The sequence below is a fragment of the Neofelis nebulosa genome, chromosome X (assembly GCF_028018385.1).
Source record: "Neofelis nebulosa isolate mNeoNeb1 chromosome X, mNeoNeb1.pri, whole genome shotgun sequence".
Classification (NCBI taxonomy): Eukaryota; Metazoa; Chordata; class Mammalia; order Carnivora; family Felidae; genus Neofelis; species Neofelis nebulosa.
This window is the reverse complement of record NC_080800.1, coordinates 3,850,164-3,874,431: the sequence shown is the minus strand read 5'-3', so window position 1 is coordinate 3,874,431 and position 24,268 is coordinate 3,850,164. Positions and strand designations below refer to the sequence as shown.

The 24,268-nt window shown below is 45.2% G+C and overlaps 1 protein-coding gene across 7 annotated transcripts in view; it reads left to right on the top strand.

Annotated features, from left to right (window-relative positions):
• NLGN4X (neuroligin 4 X-linked) overlaps positions 1–24,268 on the top strand; it is a 320,752-nt gene that overhangs the window by 14,406 nt on the left and 282,078 nt on the right. For all 7 annotated transcript variants that reach the window (XM_058714102.1, XM_058714108.1, XM_058714107.1 and 4 more), the window contains exon 2: positions 19,526–19,693. The gene's annotated coding sequence lies outside the window, so the exon portion shown is untranslated. The remainder of the gene's footprint in view (positions 1–19,525; positions 19,694–24,268) is intronic.

Sequence of the window (24,268 nt, the reverse complement as noted above, 5' to 3'; positions counted from 1 at the left end):
TTTTGTGAAGATTTGTATTCAATTTTTTAAAAAACTTATTTATTTTTGAGAGAAAGACACAGAGTGCCAGCAGGGGAGGAGCAGAGAGAGGGAGACACAGAATCCAAAGCAGGCTCCAGGCTCCCAGCTGTCAGCACAGAGCCCCACGCGGGGCTCGAACCCACAAACTGTGAGATCACGAGCTGAGCTCAAGTCGGATGCTCAACTGACTGAGCCACCCAGGTGCCCCTGCATTTTATTAAAAAAATTTTTTTTTTAAATGTTTTTCACTTTTGAGAGACAGAGCATGAGTGTAGGAGGGGCAGAGAGAGAGGAAGACACAGAATCCAAAGCAGGCTCCAGGCTCTGAGCTGTCAACACAGAGCCCCATGCGGGGCTGGAACCCACCAACAATGAGATCATGACCTGAGCCAAAGTCGGACAGTTAACCAACTGAGCCGCCCAGGCGCCCCCGTGGAGGTTTTGAAAAGACAGAAAGTAGTGTGCATTCCGTAATACCATAACCGAGTTAGTAAAAAATTCAAATGCACCGTTTATATTGACAAAATTGGATTGCTACAATTCTGTCGTGCTCCATCTTTCCAAGATACGGGTTTCCCTTGTCTGTGTTTTGGGGTTTCCCTGGTCTGTGTTTTGCACGTAGCTTAAGGATGAGACGCCTAGAAAGGCAACCAGGAACCCCCCAGCAGACCACACCTGTTCCCAGTGGTGGTCGTAGCACGTGGCCACCTGTGGTGGGTGAGTCAGGGGCTCTCACCTGAGATGCTCACCTGGGCAGGTCAGATTGCAACATGCACCTCCCCTTCCTCCTCTCCTCCTCCTCTGCTCTGATATCCTTTCAGACCTGCTGGAGTTTGCAAGGACTGTTGTCCTCTCTTCAAATTAAGAACAGTGTTCAGTAGACACTCTGTAAGTTTTTTGGCTATTTCGGTTTGTTTTCTCCGTTTTTTGGTGTGGGGGACAGCATGCAATGACTCTAGAAACCTGTACGTTCTTATCCACTTTTAATCCGGGGAAAATAACAATGTGCTTACACGACTATTAAATTGCCTGTATCAAATACAAGGTATACTTTGTCGGGATATCCATGATAAAAGGAGAAAGTCATTTAGAGCCACCGTTTTTGTTAAGACTTGAAAGAAGGTGAGCAAACGTGGGCATTCCCTTATTGACATGGGTAGAAACGGAGGCACAAGGAGCTTCTGGGATTGATCCAGACTGCACACAGCTGGTCAGTACTTTAAAAAAAATTTTTTTTAACGTTTATTTATTTTTGAGACAGAGACAGAGCATGAACGGGGGAGGGTCAGAGAGAGAGGGAGACACAGAATCCGAAACAGGCTCCAGGCTCTGAGCCGTCAGCCCAGAGCCCGACGCGGGGCTCGAACTCACGGACCGTGAGATCATGACCTGAGCCGAAGTTGGACGCTCAACTGACTGAGCCACCCAGGCGCCCCCCTTTTTTTTTATTTTTGAGAGAGAGGGACACAGAGAGAGGGAGACACAGAATCTGAAACAGGCTCCAGGCTCTGAGCGGTCAGCACAGAGCCCGACACGGGGCTCGAACTCACAGACCATGAGATCATGACCTGAGCCGAAGTCAGACGCTTAACCGACTGAGCCACCCAGGCGCCCCCCCTTTTTTTTTTAATTTTTTTAACCGGTCAGTACTTTTAAACACTTGTTACCAAATGAAGGTGAACTAGGTGAAGCTTTGGGCCTTGGTATATTTCTGTTTACAGACTCATCATAGGGGTTCACAGAACAAAGCACCCGATGTCCAATGACCGTGTTCCAGCCCATTTTTCTTATCTGTGCAGCAGAAATTTAACAGGGTAAATTGTGTTGATGACAGGTGTCAGGGGAGGAAGCAGCAGAAGTAAAAAAAAAAAAAAAAAATCTCTAAAATGGGAAGCAACACTTGTTAACGTGGAGACAACCTTTTACTGTCACCCAAGTTTAGAGATAAGCAGAGGGTCCTAGGGGCAAAAAGAGCTGGACGCCATTTTTTGTGGGGAACGCGGAGGTCTTCAGCTGTGTTGCAGTCCTAGGGGCTGGGGTCCCCGTGTCTTGTCACACTGAGGGCTTTGCATGACCTCTGTACGTTCCCCAACCTGGAGGTGACCCACTGAAATCTCTTTGTTTTTTAAAATGAAATCTGATTAACACACATCCTGTTGGTTTCAGCATCACAGCATTGATCCGAAATTCTGGATGTTACTCAGGGGTCCCCGCACCACACTGTCACAATATCATTGACAATATTCCCTCTGTTACGCTTTTCATCTCCGTGACTTGGATTTCCTTTATTTCTTTTTTAAATTTTTTAAATGTTTATTTCTTTTGAGAGAGAGAGAGAGCGAGCACAAGCAGGGGAGGGGCAGAGAAAGAGGGAGACACAGAATCCAAAGCAGGCTCCAGGCTCTGAGCTGTCAGCACAGAGCCCAACGCGGGGTTCGAACCCACGAACCGTGAGATTGTGACCTGAGCCGAAGTCAGATGCTTAACCACCGGAGACGCCCAGGCGCCCCTCACAGGCAGTCTCTTAAACACGGGGAAATCTGTATGCTTATGTCGACTCATCCACATCCGAGAACAGAAGGACGCCCGGGGAAACCGGGATCAGGGTAAGAAGTGACTGGCTTGCAGGCTGAGCCTGGTACGTTTTGGGTGATGGTTTGTGGTAATGTGCACCCGAGGGGCCCGGAGAGCCCTAGCGCCCCAGCCTCCGCGGAGATGCTTTGTGAGTACCTGAGGATTCATTACTGTTGGACACGCACCTCCACCACTGTGTCGGGGACCCTGCGTGTTCTGCACGAAGATCAGCAGCCCCAAGCCCCGCGTACAGCTCTCTCTTTCTGCTTCAGACGCTCGCGATTTTCCCACGATGCTTTCATGCAGAAGCACTGGAAACGAATCCTCTCTCATTTCAGTGACAGGCATCTTAAAATTGTAATTTTGTTGTTCCTGCTTTTATCCAGCGGGGCTCTGATGCCACCGGATTAGGGGCTGATTATTCCACTGGATGGAAAATTTCAGTTGTAGGAAGCTGGCCGACCCGCCCCCTGGGTTACGGTGCTCATCCCTTCATGCTTATAGGTTGACTGATTGGATGCAATATAACCTTTTTTAATTTTTTTTCCTTTAGGACATTTTTGCAATAGCGTTTTCAATTTTTTTTTTAATTAAAAATTTTTTAATGTATGTTTATTTTTGAGAGAGAGACAGAGCACGAGCAGGGGAGAGACCGTGAGAGTAAGACATAGAATCTGAAGCAGGCTCCAGGCTCTGAGCTGTCAGCACAGAGCCCAATGTGGGGCTCGAACCCACGAACCATGAGATCATGACCTGAGCCAAAGTCTGACGCTTAACTGACTGAGACATCCAGGCGCCCTTCCTAATTTTTTTTTTAAGTTAGTTAGTTTATTTTGAGACACAGAGAGACCACGAACAGGGGAGGGGCAGAGACAGAGAGAGAATCCCAAGCACAGAACCTGATGAAGGGATCAAACTCCTGAACTGTGAGATCATGACCTGAGCAGAAGTCGGACAATTAAGCGACTGAGCCACCCAGGCACCCCAATACTGTTTTTCTTTTTAAAAATAAACTTTAGGGGTGCCTGGGTGGCTCAGTCAGTTACGTGTCCGACTTCAGCTCTGGTCATGATGCCTCGTTCGTGGGTTTGAGCGACATCAGGCTCTGTGCTGACAATGCGTAGCCTGCTTGGGATTCTCTCTCTCTCTCTCTCTCTCTCTCTCTCTTCTCTCTTCTCTCTCTGTGCCTCCTGCATCCAGGCTGTCTCTCTCTCTCTCTCTCAAAATAAATAAAATAAACATTGAAAAAGTGACCCCATGCTCTTAACCCATGATGTCGGTTTTGGTATAAAATTTTAATAGGCATGTCGGTGGTTGTCACTTAAATACATCTTAAGAAGTATTCTTTTTTGAATTCTGGTGACTGGGTCCCCTTTATGAATAACACATAAGCACATGGGAGCCTTTTCAAGGAGGTGTGTTTTCTAAGGTATACAAGTGAGATGGAATGATTAATCATATTGGCATATGTCTTATCTATTGTAAACTCTGATATTACCCTAATCTGAGATCACAAAATCCACATTCTCAGCTTCTAGTGCGTTCTGTGTGGTCATGTCCCCGAACCAAATCTCTGTAACCATTAAACACGGACTCCCCACTCTGAAGCCCAGTCCCTCATGACAACTGTCAAACTTTCTGTCTCTCAATTTGACTATTCTACGTTCCTCATATAAGTGGAATCATAGAATATTTGTCATTTTGTGTCTGGCATTTTTCACTTACCACAATGTCTTCAAGGTTTATCCATGCTGTGACATATGCCACAATTTCCATTTTAAGGCTCAGTGATACTCCATGCTATGTACACACCACATTTTCTTTGTCCATTAGTTGAGATGGCTTTATTTTTATTAGAGAGGAGGAAAATAAAATATACATTGCTCTCTGTGCTTGCACTGTTGATAAGGAAGAGAAGCCGTGTACTGATTTTTTATCAATATATATACTTTCCTACCATTTCGGCATTAGCTCTTGTTTAATTAATTTATTATTTAATTTACATCCAAGTCACTTAGCATAGGGTGCAACAATGATTTCAGGAGTAGATTCCTTAATGCCCATTATCCATTCTGCCCATCCCCCCTCCCACAGCCCCTCCAGTAACCCTGTGTTTGTTCTCTGTATTTAACAATCTCTTCTTCTGTTTTCTCCCCTCCTTATTTTTATATTATTTTGCTTCCCTTCCATTACGTTCATGTGTTTTGTATCTTAATGTCCTCATATGACTGAAGTCATATGATATAGTCTTTCTCTGTCTAAATTCGCGTAGCATAATACCCTCCAGTTCCATCCACGTAGTTGCAAATGGCAAGATTTCATTCATTTCGATTGCTGAGTAATACTCCATTGTGTGTGTATGTGTGTGTGTGTGTGTGTGTGTGTGTATATATATATATATACATTTTCTTTTATCCGTTTTCTTTATCCATTCATCCATCGATGGCCATTTGGGCTCTTTCCATACTTTGGCTATTGTGGATAGTGCTGCTATAAACATGGGGGTGCATGTGTCCCTTCGAAACAGCACACCTGTATCCCGTGCATAAGTGCCTAGTAGTGCAGTTGCTGGTTCATAGGGTAGTTCTATTTTTAGTTTTTTGAGGAACCTCCACACTGTTTTCCAGAGTGGCTGCACCAGCTTGCACTCCCACCAACAACGCAAAACAGATCCTCTTTCTTCGCATCCTCGCCAACATCTATTGTTGCCTGATTTGTTAATGTTAGCCATTCTGACAGGTGTGAGGTGGTATCTCATTGTGATTTTGATTTGTATTTCCCTGATGATGAGTCGTGTTGAGCATTTTTTCATGTGCCTGTTCGCCATCTGGATGTCTTCTGTGGAGAAGTGTCTATTCATGTCTTTTGCCCATTTCTTGACTGGAGTGTTTGTTTATTGGGTGTTGAGTTTGACAAGTTCTTTATAGATTTTGGATACTAACCCTTTATCTGATATGTCATTTGCAAATATTTTCTCCCATTCTGTCGGTTGCCTTTTAGTTTTGCTGATTGTTTCCTTTGCTGTGCAGAAGCTTTTTATTTTGATGAGATCCCAGTAGTTCATTTTTGCTTTTGTTTCCCTTGCCTCTGGAGACGTGTTGAGTAAAAAGTTGCTGCGGGCAAGATCAAAGAGGTTTTTGCCTGCTTTCCCCTCGAGGATTTTGATGGCTTCCTGTCTTACGTTTAGGTCTTTCATCCATTTTGAGTTTATTTTTGTGTATGGGGTAAGAAAGTGGTCCAGGTTCATTCTTCTGCATGTCGGTGTCCAGTGTTCGCAGCACCACTTGCTGAAGAGACTGTCTTTATTCCATTGGATATTCTTTCCTGCTTTGTCAAAGATTAGTTGGCCATACATTTGTGGGTCCACTTCTGGGTTCTCTATTGTGTTCCATTGATCTGAGTGTCTGTTCTTGTGCCAGTACCGTACTGTCTTGATGATTACAGCTTTGTAGTATAGCTTGAAGTGTGGGATTGTGATGCCTCCTGCTTTGGTTTTCTTTTTCAAGATTGCTTTGACTATTTGGGGTCTTTTCTGGTTCCATACAAATTTTAGGATTGTTTGTTCTAGCTCTGTGAAGAATGCTGGTGTTATTTTGATAGGGATTGCTCAAGGAGCTTCCTAAAGACTGTGTTTTTCCTTATAGAGAAGGAGTAGGATTTTCCAAAATCTCTGTAACCTGAGACTGCATATTCTGGAGAATGCCCTTGGAAAACAAGGATACTGAGAAAATGATAATAGTTTTAGGCGTGGTCAAGATACAATGGCTATGTTAAAAAAAAAGAGTCCTGGGGCGCCTGGGTGGCTCAGTTGGTTAAGCGTCCTACTTCAGCCCAAGTCATGATCTCATGGTGCGTGAGTTCAAGCCCTGCTTTGGGCTCCGTGCTGACAGCTCGGCACCTAGGACGTGCCTCGGATTCTGTGTCTCCCACTCTCTCTGCCCCTCCCCTGCTCACGTTCTCTCTCTGTCTCAAAAATAATGTTTAATGTTCATTTATTTTTCTTAGTATCCTCATTTTCCAAGTTGTAAAAGTAAAAAAAAAAATGATTTTTTAATATTTTGCTAACTCACACAAGGGCTATGCCTGACACCAGGTTGGTTTGTGTTTTGAATTTCTTTTCATCGATCTGCCTCCCGCCCTTTACTCTTCATTGCAAAGTCTCGTTGAAGAAACTGCTATTTCTATGTATCCTATGGGAAAGTAGGTTATGGCATCAGCAAAATGTAGTACTCAAGTTATTTTTAAAGGAACATGGGCGTTCTCCGGAATACGCAGTCTCAGGTTACAGGCTCCTTATGGGGTAAGCTCAAGTGCCTGAGGAAGTGTCCCCAACCCCCAAAGAGGAGGCTGCATGAATACAGCTCGGTGTGTGTGTGTGTGTGTGGGGGGGGGATGGGTAGGGGACTCTGTGGGTTTCCTATACCTCCCGTTTTCCGGTTCCCAACAAACTCAGAGTGTGGACGAGAGTCTGTGAGAAAGAGAGTTCCAAGGTAGCCTTTGCTTCATCATTCAACACACACACAAACACACACGTGCAATTTTTCCCTTGCCGACTCCCACTCAACCAGACTAAAAAGGAGCCATGTGATGGACACATCTGTAGCCGGCCATTCTTACGGGTTTATTTTATCCCTTTTCCCCCACCACCTTTATTGAGACATGATTCGCTGTGTAAGTGTAAGGGGTACCTGTTGATTTGAAATACTTTTAAGTTGCAGCATGATTACCACCATAGAGTAAGCTAAGTCTCCATCTGGTCACCTAGTTACCGTTTCTTTTTTGGTGGACAGATATTTAAGATTTAGTCTCAACAGTTTTCAAGTATAGAATGCATTATTGTTCCCTATGCATACAATATTGTGTATTAGATTTGCATAAACATTCACCTCCTAACTGGATATTTAGCCTCTGCTACCAGCATTCCCCTCCCATTCCCTCCCTCCTGACCCCCCCCTTCCTCCCCTTCACCCCTGGGAACCACACTCTACTCTCCCCTCCTAACGTTATCTCATCCTTCACTGTAATAGTAACATAGGCCCTTTGCAGAAATGGCTGCATGTGTGAAAGCAGTGATACATATTACATGTGTAACTTGTAAAGCAAAATGAAAGGAATGACTCACCCACCTTTCAGAAGGATGGTTGTGCTGGAAGGAGCCGGGTGTGCCCCACGCACTGGTGTGTACATGTGTGTGCATGTGTGTGTGCGCTTAACAAATGCAAACTTCTGTAACGTACGTGATAGTAAGTAGAAGATCATTCCGGTTGATTAGAAAAAGGATGCGTTGAAGTGACAAGACTTGTATGATACTTAAAACACGACTCGATGAACTCATATGTTGCGGGAATACATCTCTCTTACAAAGATTTATTGCCCTTGGCACCATTGATACTGGGGCTGGATAATTCTTTGTTGCACATGACTTCCCTGAGCATGGTTGATGTTTCCCTGTATCCCTGGCCTCCGGCGTCTAGATGTATATCTCTTCCCAGCTGTGACCATCAAAAAATGTCTCCAGACGTTGCCAGATGTCCCCTGGGGGTTAAAATCCCTCCCATTTAAGAACCTGTATTACCAAATGAGGTGTGCCCATGCCAGATTTTACACAGGGGATTTCATTCTCTTTGGGGTTTTGGTGGCCTTTTAGGTGTGCTGGGCGTGACCAGAAAAATGGGGACAAACAGGACAATGAGAGGCCATATCCATGTGTTCCTTGAAGCTTTTTCGTAACAAGAATAGACTGTATGAGTTGTATCCGTGGTAATGAGAATTGTGTTGATGTTTGGGGATAGCCATGATAAAGCACTTTATCGAAAAGGAAGATAGAACTGATGTCTGTAAGTGAGAGCTTTGGAGAAAATAAGAAGAATAAAGAAAATCCTTGATAGGCATCTTTGAGAACAGAGGACAGAACAAAATGCAGCTAGCTTATCTAACACTGGGCAGAGCCATCTTGCAAATGGAAACGCTTTAGATGGGAAGACGGTATATGAACGCCTGGCACATAGAATGGATTCACACGAACGGGCGAGTGCCCTCACTCGTTTACAACTCACATCCGTGGAAAACACACACACACAAATGTGCTGCGCAGAAAATTAAATCTAAGACCCATTGAAGATGGTGTTGTATTTTCTGAGCCGTTACATTGATTGGTTAAAATTAGATTCTCCAACAAAATAAGAAGTTTTAATAATGTGTGAGTGAATACGAGATGAATTTGTGTGGAAAAATGTGTGTTGAAGAGAGGTCGTTATCAGCCTCAGACATTCGCAATTCGTGTCACCAACCCGGGAGATTGCAGACGTAAGATTTGTCATACGTGTCTTCATCATGGGTTATCTTGTGTGATTGTTTTAAATTGCTATAAGAAATAGCCACCTTTTACATTCTCATGATAAAAAGATTCGGTAAAGCCAGTTACACAGCTGGTTCTTAACAGTTTAATTCTGTAACATTGGGATGTGGGGGTACGCGCCGATCTTTTTTGGTACATATTTCAGCATTGACGTTTGCTACGATAAGTATTTCATTGCCTTCATTGCATAGTTCCTAAATGTCTACATTTTTCCTTGTCTCCATGTTTAAAACTTGGGTTATATTTTTGAAAGGCTGATGCCACGCGTAAACTATTCAAACTAATGCCGCAGTTTTACAGTAAGTTTTTTGTTCCACGAGGAAAGAAGCAAATAAACGAGGCTCCAAGAAAATACAAGAGAAAAGGGAAAGTCCATTTACTATGCAGAATTTGATGTCTGGAGACAAATTACTCCCACCTACAATTTGGCTGCAGTTGTCATTCTACGTTTATAGTGGATGCCTTTGCAAATGTGAATGATGCAGACAGCACACATTCTGGTCTCATTCTTCCACCTGGTGCAAACGTGCAGAATCAGCGAGGTAGTTCTTGTGTGATGGTGAAAAACTGGTTGAAAGTAAATGCATGGAGCCAGCCACCCAAAGGTTCTGTTTCCACAGCTCCAGATTCCAGTGTGTGGGGTGTGTGTGTGTGTGTGTGTGTGTGTGTGTCTGAGAGAGAGAGAGCAGTTTTCTCCTTCTGTTTGCTCCATATTTAACACTAGAAATTCAAGGAAAAACACTCTGAACCCAACCATATCATTTTACAAATAAACCAAACGTTGTGGATTGAATTGTGTCTCCCAAAATGATACAGTGAGGTCCTAACACGCAGCACCTCCAAAGGTGACCTTATTTGGAACAAAGTTCTTTGCAGATGTAGTTAAGAGGAGATCAGTCACGGGGCCCCTGGGTGGTTCAGTCGGTTAAGTGTCCGACTTTGGCTCAGGTCAGTGGAGTATGTATTCTACAAGGCATGCCCAAAAGAGGATGGAAACACAGACCTTAGGAATTGGGAATCTTACATTCCACTAGAATCCCATGGTTCATGGCTTTGATCCCCACATTGGGCTCTGTGCTGACAGCTCAGAGCCTGGAGCCTGCTTCGGATTCTGTGTCTCCCTCTCTCTCTGCCCCTCCCCCATTCGCACTCCGTCTCTCTCTCTCTCTCTCTCTCTCTCTCTCTGTCTCTCAAAAATGAATAAACGTTTAAAGAATTTTTTTTTAAATAAAGAGGAGATCAGTGACATCCTGATCATACTGGTCTTGATCCAGTATGACACCTGTCCATCTCAGAGGGGAACACGCTGTGTGCAACACAGGCACACAGTGAGAAAACAAAGTGAAGATTCAGACAGACCCACGGGACGTCCCCAGCCATGGGACGGTGGGGGGCAGAGATTGGAGCAAGGCATCCACAAGCCAAGGGAACCCCAACTATTGCCAGCAGCCACCTGAACTTGGAAGAGGCAGGACCCTCTTCCTTTGGATCCTTCAGAGCAGCGTGGTCCTGCTAACCCCTTGATTCTGGAATTTTGGCCTCCAGAACCTTGATGAGAGAATAAATTAAACCAGTAGACTTGTCGTACTTTGTCACTGCAGTGCTAGGAATCCCGCCAAGATTCGGGGCTGTCCCACCCTACGGGAAATAGCCATCTGGGGTAGAGCCTGATGAAGGGCAGACCCCTGGCCCAGTCTCTCCCTGCTTCTCTGACACATTCTGGCAGTGGTGGGGAGGACACTTGTCCTCCATGGTCACCTCTGTGTCATCAGCTTTTTAGAGATGGCACCACATCCTATCACAGCCCCCACGCATTCTGGGAAGGGGTGACGGTCCCCTACTTAATTACAGCCCTTTGGAGGCAAGCAGTGGGCCTTCATACTCCTCAACTGTAAAATGAGTGGGTTGGACCGATCCCCAGGTCCTTTCCAACTAATTCTGCCTGATTCCAGAGCCATGATCATTGTAATTAAGACTCTTGACTTGAATACTGCTCATTTTAAACTGTGATTAGTGATACACACGCTCCGTGTATTTTCCGAATAAACTTCATTGTGACCTGGTTAAATGGCAGATACAAATGGAGCAGAGGGGGTGTGCAAGTAGAAATTGTGAAATTTGGAGCAAACCCAGAGGTATTGACACACTGAACAATGTCTAGATGATAAAAAATCTGGCTAGATCATAAAAAGCACAGTGCAGCACTTAGGGTAGAAAGTCTAAATGGCACTAAAATAAAACTTGGGACATGGGTATGATTTGTCACATTCTGTCTCTGCCTCTGTCTTGCCACTGTGTCTGACTGCTAGGACATATCGACCCCAACATGGGTTTTCTCCAGCATCTTTTCAACTTCTGATCGTGGCATATAAACACTTGGGCCGAAGAGCAGCCTTGTGTGTTTTCCGTGCTTCTATGGAGGAGGTGACCCCCAGTCTAGTTCATGCCTTTTTTTTTCCCCTTGGGGAAAGTGTTCTCTACATTTACGAAGCAGAATGGGGAATTCTTTACTCTCTCAATTGGTGTGATTGTCAGAACCTTTTGAACCATTGCCATATGTTTGTTTCATTCATCGAGGAATGACGATGCGCGTTGGACTAGCCTTGGGGAAGGAACACCCGGCAGCTCGCTCACGGGCTGTGTGGTCTGGCGGCGGCTAGAGACACGCATGTCAGGTGATGATGAAGTGTATGCAGCATCATCCCTTTAATTTTTTTTTTTTTCAACATTTTTTATTTATTTTTGGGACAGAGAGAGACAGAGCATGAACGGGGGAGGGGCAGAGAGAGAGGGAGACACAGAATCGGAAACAGGCTCCAGGCTCCGAGCCATCAGCCCAGAGCCTGACGCGGGGCTCGAACTCGCGGACCGCGAGATCGTGACCTGGCTGAAGTCGGACGCTTAACCGACTGCGCCACCCAGGCGCCCCAGCAGCATCATCCCTTTAATAAGAAGTGGCTCAGTCGGTGCTTATGGGGCTAGGAGGACACGACACGGGGGTTCCTGATAGGGGATGCTCCCTTAGGGTTGGCTTCATGAGAGGTCTTCCAAAGGAAATGCGACCTCCCAGTTGAGAGCGGGTTGAAACAACCTGAGGAAATAGTAGGGGAGAGACCGATTTTGGAGCCTGACGTGTGCTCTAAACCCTGGGCTGTGAAGGAGGGACAGTGTTTCCCAAACCTCTGTACCAGCGTCCCCTGCAGGGCAGTGTCCCACCCAGGAGAGGTTCTGAGCCAGTAGATCCAAGATGGAACCCACGTGAACTTGCTGCGACTGCTCATTTGAGTCTTTTTCAGGTTCTTTGGCCACAAACAGCCTGTTTAGTTTTTGACTCTCCCGTCCTGTTTTGGTTTCTCCTGTGTGGAAGGTGGCATGAATACGTCTGGGTCTGGTGGTTTGCTTCTGACAGTGAGTCTCGCTGCACTGATTTCCACGTTGCCTTTGTGTTCGGGCTCCTGGTGAGTTCAATCTCATGTGTATTTATTGGGCATTTACCATGTGCTGTGGACTGTGCAGGATGTAAAGATTAATAATAACCACCATAAAAACTCATTGTTATTCCCCTATGCTTCCAAATGCTTGGCTCATACTTGAAAACACTTGAAGGCAGCCAGTGGTTTCTCATTTGAGGGATGCAAGGGCACGTTCTCTCTCAAACGAGGGTCTTGTAACTCCAGGCTGGGTGCAGCTATTTTCCCTTCAGAGACAGAGAAACCAGGAACGGAGCTTCATTCGTTCATTCATTCATTCATTCATTCACTCATCCATCCATCCATCCATCCATCCATCCATCCATCCATCCGATAACCATGAATGCACAACAGTCAACAGGCTAGATAATGCAAGACATAGAAACATAGATAGGATTCAATTCCTGATCCTGGTGAGATCACCATCCCAGTGGAGAAGACAACATGATCAGTGGAGTATGTATTCTACAAGGCATGCCCATCAAACATCCCCAAAAGAGGATGAAAACCCAGACCTTAGGAATTTGGAATCTTACATTCCACTAGAATCTTACTTGGCATGTGTACCACTTGGGACGGGTTGTTATTTGTCTACATTACCTTAAACACAGCTGAAAACTGCAACTGTTTATTACCGCCTAGATTTTCTGGAAGTCAGGCGTTCAGGAGCCACAGAGCTCGGTGGTTCTGGCTCACGGTCTTGGCATACTGCGCTTCATTTGGAGGCTGGGCTGGAAGTTTCACGAAGGCATTGGAGAATCTCATTCGTGTGTTTGTCAGCAGGTGGCTTTGTTCTTTGCCACACAGGCCACTCCCTAGGGCTAGTCACACAAACTTGGCGGCTGGCTTTCTCGAGTCGGGGAGGAGCGAGAGCCAATGAGAGGGAGGGACCCTAAGATGAAAGCCATTGTCTTTTCTACCTTGATCTTGGAGGTGGCTCATTATCAGATCTGCATGCACACCGTTGAAACCTGGCACCACGTGGATGGGGACAGTGAGACGGCATTCGGACAGGGAGGCAGGGACCATTGACGGCTAGCTTGGAAGCTAGAGTGTCCAAGAAACTTTTACAAAAGAGGTTGCTTATGATCTGTGTCTCAGGATCGCTGGGGTTTTGTCTGAAGAGTAGAAGAGAGAGAGAATAAACGTGTGTGTGCCAGATGTGTTGGATAAAGGCACTTCTCAAATGATAACATGCATGTGACATCGTGTGCCAGTTCACAGATGCACTTGAATGAGTGGGTTGAGTGTCATTTCCAGTGCAAGGGGTTGTATCGGACGACTGCGTTGAAATCACGGGCGCCTGGGTGGCTCCGTCGGTTAAACGTCCAAATTCGGTTCAGATCATGATCTCACGGTCCATGAGTTCAAGCCCCGCGTCAGACTCTGTGCCGACGGCTCAGAGCCCGGAGTCTGCTTCGGATTCTGTGTCTCCCTCTCTCTCTGCCCCTCCCCCACTCACCCTGTCTCTCTTTGTATCAAAAATGAATAAACATTAAAAATTAAAAAAAAAAGAAATTGAAATGAGAGCACTCCAGGTGGTGGAACTCAATGGGAAAGCCGATCGATGTTATTCTGTCAGCTGTCGGAGGAGCTCTGCTACTGTTTTTGCCGAAGTGAATCATTTACGGAATGTCAGTTTTAAGGGGGCGGATATGATGCGGGCAGGTAGCGGCCGAGATGGAGGTTGAGGGAATGAGGCTAGTAGAGGAAATGGAGATCTGGGGGGGGGGTTGACCCTGGGAAAATGAAACCATGGCGTGGGATGGCTACCTATTGCAGAGACAACAAAGCCACGGAGTAGCTATGAGACACAGGGGTTGTGTTTCAGGTCCTTTAATTCAGGGGAAGGGAGAGGCTTCCTGAACTTGGGACAGGTCAGTCTTGCCAGAAAGTGCACAGATCTGTGAGACTGGCAGAGAACAGGCTCTTTGATGGTGCGTATAAGGTAATGGGTGGACTTTAAAAGATGGACTTTTCCGGCCTCCACAGTGTCTGGAACGTAGTGTTTTTCTTTCTGAAAACTGGTCCGCCATATGCACCATCAAGACCTTCTCCGCCATTTTCATCACTCCATAGTACCTACTTAATGTCCTGATGACATGTCGCACCTTGAGAAGAAGAGCTTTTCATAAGACACATGGCTCTGTTTCCTCTCGCGTCTCTTCTGCCGTCTTTTTCTGACTGCGCACCTGGACTCCGTGGCTTTGCCCAGGTGGCCACTGCGGGGGTGAGTCTTCAAGAGAGCCAGTGTCCTCCCGGGACTTTCTCCATAGACTCTGACGTGTTCATTGTCCCAGTTCCTAAATGCTGTCCCCTTGGCTCCCCTCTACTGCCTTCCTGTGCCTTTAGTGAACTTTGCGGTATCTTCTGTGCATTTTCTGCGTTTTCTCATCCTGCTTCTTCAGCTACTACTGTTGCCCCAGACTGTCCCACGTAGCTTTGCATCTGTTCGTGATTCAACCATAGTTTCCACCTGGGACACCCCTGGGTTTCTATTCTCTGCTCTGACGTCACTCTCAAGCTCCATCTTGCTCTCATGGTCGTCTCTTTTGAGGACGACTTTGTGCATACTGCCAAAAGCCCAGTTCGGTGCGTCCAAATTCAGCCCATCGTCTTTCTTGCCAAGCTTGCTCTGTTCCCTGCAATTTTGTTTTCCCGGACTCAGTCCCTCATCCTGCACTTTGCATCCTGTCTCTCTGGTCTGCCTGGTGTAATACACTTTCCGGGTCTGCTTACCTCCTTGGCTGGGGTACGTCTCCACTGTCCACAGCCATGTTCTCTCTTTAGTTTCGCTATTTTACTAATGTCCTATGGCTGTTCACACTCTCCCATCTATTTGGTCTTCCTGCTCCACCTTCCTGAATAATAGGTTGCATCAAAGGACTGTCCAGTCCGGAAACTGTGCTCAAGCCCACGTTTTTGTCCATTCCCTGTCCCGGCCATGTGCACTTTGTGGCCTCTCCTCCCTGGTATGTAATGTTCCATCCAGGCTGATAATCGCAGGGATTCACTGCACCTGTTCCTTGCTTTCTTGCTGTCATTCTCATGTTCTCCTTCAACCTGGGGTACTTGTGTATTCCCCTCTACCACACCGGTTGGGAAAACCACTCCTGTGTTTCCCCTTTACTCACACACTCAACACTTCCTGTCTCCAGGTATATGGTTCCCCCCCGCCCCCAGCACTGAGCCATTGTCTGCGTCACCTGCAGGATGTGTCCTACAATTCAGTTCAATTTGATCCAAACTGGAGTCAGCACAGACCCCACAGGTTAAGGGCTCAGTCCCACAAGACTTGTCTCCACTGCACATGTCAATTGTAAGCAATAGGTCCCTAGGTTACCCACAACTTTCTTCCAACTTGGCTACGGATCAGAGGTTCCCAGAATCCCCTCCTTGGATTGTATCATTTACTAGAACAGCTCACAGAATTTGGAGAAACATTTCTTTAATGTCTTCCAGTTTATTTTATAATAAAGGAGATGATAAAGGATACAGGGGAACAGCCAGATGAAGAGATCCATAGGATGAGGTCTGTGAGGGTCCTGAAGCAGGAGCTGTGTCCTCATGGAGTTGGGATGCACCACACTCCCAGCCGTGGATGGACGCACCCACCCAGAAGCTCCCTGAACTGTGTACTTTTCAGATTTTATGGAGGCTTCTTCATGTACGTATGACCAATCTTTAACTCAGTCTCCAGCCCCTTCCTCTTCCCAGAGCATGGAGGGGGGCTGAACATTCCAAGCTTCCAACCATGACTTGGTTTTCCTGCCGACCAGCTCTCATTTAGAAGCTATGTTGGAGCCCACCAAGTGTTGCCTCATTAGAACAAAAGACACTCCTACTGCCTAAGAAGATCCAAGCTAATTAGGAGCTCGGTATGAGGAATCAGAGTCATAGATCAAATGTTACAACAAGGATGCTCTTAGTGATGTAGGAATCGCAGGGGTTTTAGGAGTTCTGTGCCAGGAGCCAGAGGCAGAGCCCAACGCGTTTTTTTTTTACCTAGTATGTCACACATATCCATACTTTATCCATCACACGAGGCTAGGATTCTCTCTGCTCACTTTCTTCACACACTTGTTTCTGGTACTCATTTTCTCTCAGAGGAGCCAGGTCACCTAATGCTTCCTGGCTGTGTGGGGCTGACTTGTTCACGTTCCGGTTTTCTCATCGGTAAGAGAATAACGTAGAGAGTGCCGGCATCTAGAGGTGTCTGCGAGATGAAGAAGTTACTGAAGCACGTGACGTACCTTGAAATACAGGTGCATCCTAAGGCAGGCTCTTCGTATCACTTATGATTGACCTTTCGTTCCTCCTTCTGCGTCTAGAATGTCTTACAAAGGATGGCTTCGTGTTACTTAGAATAAACCCCAAATTCCTTTTACTGACCTATTTGGCTTTTCACAGTGAGCCTCCTGTCCACCTCCCCAGCTCCATGGCATAGCCTTCTCCGATTACCACCCTGCTGGTATACCAGTTGTCTCTTGATTTTGTGATCCAACTAAGTGGGTACCAAATTAGGACATTGCCTCTACGCTTCCCCTGCCTGGAACACCCTTCCCTCTTCCCACTTAAATTGGGTCACATGCTCTAGTGTCTTCATATTTAGCCCATGCTTACTTCCTTCTTGGTGCTTCCTCAAATTGGAAGGCATTTTTATTTTTTGCCCACTAAGGTGTGTTTTAAAGTGTTCCTGTCTTCCCTTAAACGTGTGTCTTTTGGTGAGTCCCACTCAGATGAGACCCTCATTGGGTGTTTGTTGAAGAAATGAGTAGACACTCTGTGGATATGTACTGAGTGGATGACAAAAGTCAAAGATTGCACTTTGAAGACAAGCGTTGACAAGCCAGCCATCATGGGTTCTTAGACAGCGTGGAGTCAAACCAGAGACAGTATGAGAGAACATTATTTTTTCTATAAAAAACATTTTTTTTAAATGTTTATTTATTTTTGAGTGAGATAGAGAGAGGGAGACAGATTGCAAGTGGGGGAGGGGCAGAGAGAGAGGGAGGCACAGAATCCGAAGCAGTCTCCAGGCTCTGAGCCATCAGCACAGAGCCGACGTGGGGCTGGAACCCATGAACTGTGAGATCATGACCTGAGCTCAAATCGGATACTTAACTGACTGAGCTACCCAGGCACCCTGAACATGTTTTTTTTTTCTTAGAGTTTATTTTAATTTGTTTTGAGAGACAGAGATAAAGAGTGAGCAGGGGAGGGGCAGAGAGAGAGGGACAGAGAGGATCCCAAGCAGGCTCTGTGGTGTCAGCATAGAGTCCGATGTGGGGCTTGAACCCATGAACTGTGAGATCATGACCTGAGTCCAAATAAAGAATTGGACAGTAAGGCGACTGAGCTCCCCCATGTGCTCCAAGAACATCTTTGATCATTTAACCTATTTGTTGTAGATGGAAGTTAGTCTCCCACCGAAGGGGAAAATGGTTCTACCTCGATTATTGAGCTTGTAAATTAGCATGATTTACTGAAAATGTGTGGTTTATGCCACACACTTCTGTGATTTATTTCTAGATGTCTTTTTATCTTAAAATTTTTTTTTTTTTTGCCAGTATGCATGTCCCTCGACTTTTCGGAATTGTTTTTCTGTATTTTTTTAAAGACAGTGTCAGAGAAAGGCTTCAGGTTTCCCATTCCAGTCCATGCCTGGAAAATTAAGAGCAATAAATTTTCGGAATATAAAGGATTCTGGAGCTTAATCATTTAATGTCTTACAGGAAAGCTATAAATCCACCGGGCTCAGAAGTCTCTTCTGCTTGCAGGATAGAGGAGTCGAGGACTTTTTAAATTTTGTTGTAAAGGTTTGGGTCAAAATTAGCAATGTGGGCAAGAAACGAATTCCTTGAGAGTTCATCGGAATTGTGGGTTGACTCAGCAAAAGTCGAATTGGGTAAAATTGATTATATGTATTTTAAGTTATTTTTTAAATTCTGAAGAGAAATTTTCCTCTTCGTTGTTTTTTACTCGGCTTTCAGAACGCTAAAAATTAAACAATCTGAACATTGTATAAAACCGGGAGCAAATCCAAAGCAGAAACAGATGTTTTATTAAATATGCATCTTTACAAAACTGGATATAATTTGGAAGATTGTTCTGTTTGAGGGATGGGAGGTAAAATTTGGGGGAGATAAATGAGGTCACTTACATTAATTTGAACATTTAGGTACACATCTAGAAATATCCAGGATGACCCCCTGATACCTAAACAGACATTTTCTTCTTATGTGAGCATCCTTTTTTTTTTTTTATAGCTACCCAAGAAATGAAAACCCCTCATTGTTCTTTCAGAAATTCAGCAGGTCACTGCAACTCAAAACAAAATTACTTAATTTTGGAGGAATAAGCGTAGGATTGAAAAAAAATTTAGGGGTGCCTGGATGGCTCAGTCAGTGGAGCACCTTCTTCCTCCTCCTTCCCATGGGCTGGACTCTGACAAATATGGCCTTTGTCGCCCTCCTCTCTCAAGGTCCTCTACTGTGCCAGCTCCTAAGATTTTCTTACAGCTGTCATCTCCGCTGAACCTGCCAATTTCTATTCCTTAATTGCCGGTCCGTGAGGTCGTGCAGTTATTTATGAGTCCTTGCTCTGAGGATGCCCCCTCCTTCATGAGAAGTCAGGCTCATTGAGGACAGGGGCTGTCCCGTGCATCTTTGGAATTCCTTTTCTGACCCCCTGTCTCATTCGTGGTTTGCACTCAAAAAACACTTGTGGGGGCGCCTGGGTGGCTCAGTCGGTTAAGTGGCCGACTTCGGCTCAGGTCATGATCTCGCAGTCCGTGGGTTCGAGCCCTGCGTCGGGCTCTGTGCTGACCGCTCAGAGCCTGGAGCCTGTTTCGGATTCTGTGTCTCCCTCTCTCTCTGACCCTCCCCCGTTCATGCTCTGTCTCTCTCTGTCTCAAAAATAAATAAACATTAAAAAAAAAACAACACTTGTGGAATGAAATGACAGGATCTCTAGACAATATTTATTGCAAGTTATTTAGGTACGAGGGAATAAAATCCCACCAGTACCCTCTTGGAATGTCAAACGTGTATGAATGCCAACTTTTATGAAGATGTTTATATCTTTCTATCGTATTTTCTAGGTATTTTTTTGACCTACTACACGGGGTGAATTGGAATGGCTTTGAAGATCTTCATGAACCCCCAAATCTTCAGTTGTAAAGATGAGAGTACATGGAGAGGCCTCCTTGAAACATTATCCTAGTGTGGAATGAATCCTTCTTCTGTCCGGACCTGATATTCCTCAGAAGGTCTGTCTGCTTTGAGTGATGTACTCTCTGTATGCTAAGATTCTATCAACATGATACAATAATTTTATGAATAGGAAATGATACACTTACATATTACAAATTATATTAAATTATTTACATATGATAAATTATATTGAATTGCATATTATATATGTGTGTTAACAAACTATAATATTGCTAATATATTAACAACTCATAAATATTGCTTTAGTTAGTGCCTCCTGTGTGCTCTTGGTTGGGGTAGATTCTTGTGATTCATCGCTTACATACAACACCCAGTGTTCATCCCAACAGGTGCCGTCCTCAATCTTCCCCTCTCCTCTGCAACCCCCATCAGCCCTCAGTTTGTTCTCTGTATTTCACAATCTCTTATGGTTTGCCTTCCTCTCTGTTTGAAACTGTTTTTCCCCTCCCTCCCCTCTTCTGTTAAGTTTCTCAAGTTCCACATGAGTGAAAACATATGATATCTGTCTTTCTCTGACTGACTTATCTCACTCAGCATAATCCCCTCCAGTTCTACCTACGTTGCTGCAAATGAGTGCCTCCTTTTTTTAATCCACCTTGACTATTTGGAAACTGTCATCACAGGCCATATATTATTATAATTAAAAGTTTCTTCTCTGGGGCACCCGGCTGGCTCAGTTGGAAGAATATGCGGTTCTTGGTCTTGGGGTCGTGGGTTCACACCCCACGTTGGGTGTAGAGATTACTAAAAAAAAAAACTTAAAACAAAAGATTCCACTTTTAAAAAATATTTATTTATTTTTGAGAGAGAGAGACAGAGTGCAAGTAGGGGAGAGGCAGAGAGAGAAGGAGACACAGAATCTGAAGCGGGCTCCAGGCTCTGAGCTGTCAGCACAGAGCCCCACATGGGGTTCAAACTCACAAACTGTGAGATCATGACCTGAGCTGAAGTCGGATGCCTAACTAACTGAGCCACCCAGGCACCCCAAGAGTGGGATGTTTAACCAACTGAGCCACCCAGGTGCCCCCAAAAGATTCTTTTCTATATCAATGAATACATATTAAGTACACTGTAAGTCTTTACAAATGATAAGTATATAGTAGGGTATACTTTTTGTGTCAAAACCTAGGTTATAGGGGCACTTGGGTGGCTCAGTTGGTTAAGCATCTGACTTCGGCTCAGGTCATGGTCTCACGGTTCGTGATTTCGAGCCCCGAGTCGGGCTCTGTGCTGACAGCTCGGAGCCTGGAGCCTGCTTCGGATTCGGTGTCTCCCTCTCTCTCTGCCCCTCCCATGCTCATGCTCTGTCTGCCTCTGTCAATAATAAATAAATGTTAAAAAATATTTTAATCTTAAATAAGAAGTATTTTAATCTAGAGAATTTATGCTTTAACCTTTGATACATGCTATAAGGCACATGACTATATATTTTTTAAGTTTATTTTGAAAGAGAGAGATCCAGAGAGAATGTGAATGGGGGAGGGGCAGAAGGAGAGGGAGAGAGAGAATCCCAAGCAGGCTCCACACTGTCAGCACAGAGCCTGATGCTGGGCTGGAACCGTGGGATTGTGACCTGAGCTGAATTCAGATGCTTCGCCACCTGAGCCACCCAGGCGCTCCGGCATGTGACTAGACCTTATAATTTAGCTTCAGATGCACAAAGTAAGCCTTATTGCATCACGTCCCACAGTCACCTTTATAGCGGAAAACAAAGGGAAAAACAAAGGAGCATTAGAATGTGAGCGTGTTCATGACCTACATTCTCCCTTGATTTCAAAGGTTAGCCCCAAGTGTCGTAACCATATGGGTATAATAAATTTTTTTTTCATGTTTATTTTTGAGAGAGAGAGACAGAGAGAGAACATGAACAGGGGAGGATCAGAGAGAGAGGGAGACACAGAATCCAAAGCGGGCTCCAGGAGAGCTGTCAGCACAGAGCCCGATGCGGGGCTCGAACCCACAAACCACAAGATCATGACCTGAACTGAAGTCGGATGCTCAACCGACTGAGCCACCCAGGTGCCCTGCCATATGGGTATAATAAAGGGCCCTGCCTGTCTCTCGGGCTCATCAGGATTTGGGCGTTTCTTTACAGAAACCAATCTGGGAGTGTGTCACATTGTGGGTTCACACATCACAGGTTATCCTCGAAGAAGAAACTAAAGGTATTTGGGATGTATTTAACCTTGCAAAGCAGGAAAGGTACTGCAGTCTGCACTCAGGATGGAGGGCAGGTCCCAGTAAGAGAGGGATGGGAGACAATGAGAGGGAGGGGAGACATTTTTCCTGTACAGTCCTCTTAGGCAGAGTGAGCATGCATGAACAGAATTCTTTCCAGTGATATGGCATCAGGGACATGACCACACAGTAAGCACTAGATGCTGAGAATGTGGATTTTGTGCTCTCAGATTAGCATAATACCAGATTTTACAATAAATAAGACACATGCCAATGTGATTAATCATTTCATCTCGCTTGTATACCTTAAAAAACACACCGACAACATAAAGCAAAACAGAAACAAAACTCAACCTTAAAATAATAATTAAGGAATATTTTTCTCTACCCCATTACAAGAAAAAAAGATAGGGGCGCCTGGGTGACTCAGTCAGTTAAGCAACTGACTTCAGCTCAGGTCATGATCTCATGGTTCGTGAGTTTGAGCCCCACGTCGGGCTGTGTGCTGACAGCTCAGAGCCTGGAACCTGCTTCGGATTCTGTCTCCCTCTCTCTGCCCCTCCCCTGCTTGTGCTCTGTCTCTCCCTTTCAAAAATAAATAAATATTAAAAAAAATATTAAAAAGAAGAAAAAATATGTACAGCCCGTGAGACATAATTGATACTAGTGTTTGTAGAACTTTCCGGAAGCACGTATAAATATACATTGTGATTGCGTACTTAACACTTGCCTGGAGTCGTGAGCCTAGATACGATGTGTGATCAGGTGAAATACAAACAAGGCCAATTTCTATGTTGTAATATTAATGATACGATGCGAGAATGGCCAGTATTCAGTGAGCGTCTACTGGGTGTTGTCACTTACGCATTATGAGGTTATCTTGGGTATTGATATCACATAGCCTCCTTTTCACTGATGAAAACCATTGGAGGTGTAGATTCCCACAGTGTGGAGTGAGGACGTGGGAGAGAAAAGATGTCCATTGTCCCACCTGACTCGTGTAGCAAGGTATAGAGAAGGCACACCTGCCTCGTTTAAGTCCACCCCTACCTTTTACAGCTTCATGCTCCTGGGCTAGTTGGCTAATACTCCTCTAAATCACCTTTTTCAACTAATGGTGATGATGCCCTTCCTTACCTTCTATGCTTGTTGAGACAATAAAATGAGTCAGTATATACAGCAGTCGGGATATGCAATGTTGACCCACTATATATGGGGTGGCTACTATTTCATTCATTTGTTGACGATGCAGCTTGATATTGTAAAGTGTGTGGTCTTTGATGTCTAGGTAGACTCAACCCTCCCTCCCGGCTGATGAGCTGTGTGACTCTGCATGTGAATATCGGTGTTTCTTCTTCTTTAAAAAAAAAATTAATATCTGCTTTTGAGAGAGAGAAAGAGTGCAAATGGGGAAGGGGCAGAGAGAGAGGGAGACAGAATCCAAAGCCGACTCCAGGCTCCGTGCTGTCAGCACAGAGTTTTACGTGAGGCTCGAACTCACAGACTATGAGATTGGGACCTGAGCCAAAGTTGCACGCTCAACCGACTGAGCCACCCAGGCGCCCCTCAGTTTCTTAACTGTAAACAGATGTGATAATAGTACCCCTCACGGCTATGGCAGGGTCAGCTGTGATGAATGCAATTATGATTGTTGTTCCATACAAATTCATTCTCACAAATATATTTTAATCAACAGTATTCATGAAACACATATTAATAACGGGATGTGTTGTTATGAGTAATCAGAACATAATTAAAATATGACCCTGCCTTCCTACGGTTTAATAACGTGCTGGCTTGTTTCCTTTGAAACCCAAAGACCTCATTTGCTTGGTACTCATATTCTTCCAGCATGGGGGTAACCTGAGAAGTGCATCCAACGATGTATTCCCGTTTTCCGCTTACTCCCCTTTCTAGAGCTAGAAAATGGTGAGCACCTCCGTGGCCGTGTCAACTCACTGTCCTGTCAAACTGCCCACAAGGAGCTACCTTCCCTTGTTGCGGTCCTCAGCTGGAGCTCAGCTGTTAATTTGAAGGAGCAGTGTTGTGTGAGAGTCACCCTTTAAAGAGAAGATTCCATGTTGAGTTGACAAGAATAATGCTGACTGCTCCCAGGATGAACACTGCTCAAATAGACACTAGGTTTGTCACAGTGGAGCCAAGTGGCCATGAGCACGTTGGGTCCTTCCCATCCCCAAGCACACATGACCACATTGGGTCCTTCCCATCCCCAAGCACACATGACCACGTTGGGTCCTTCCCATCCCCAAGCACACATGACCACGTTGGGTCCTTCCCATCCCCAAGCACACATGACCACGTTGGGTCCTTCCCATCCTGACCCGCTGCTGTCGGGGACGAACACGCTGTGCAGGGCTGTTTATTCCTGTAAGTAAACAGTTTCTAAAACATTGACTCTTCCCCCAAACTGA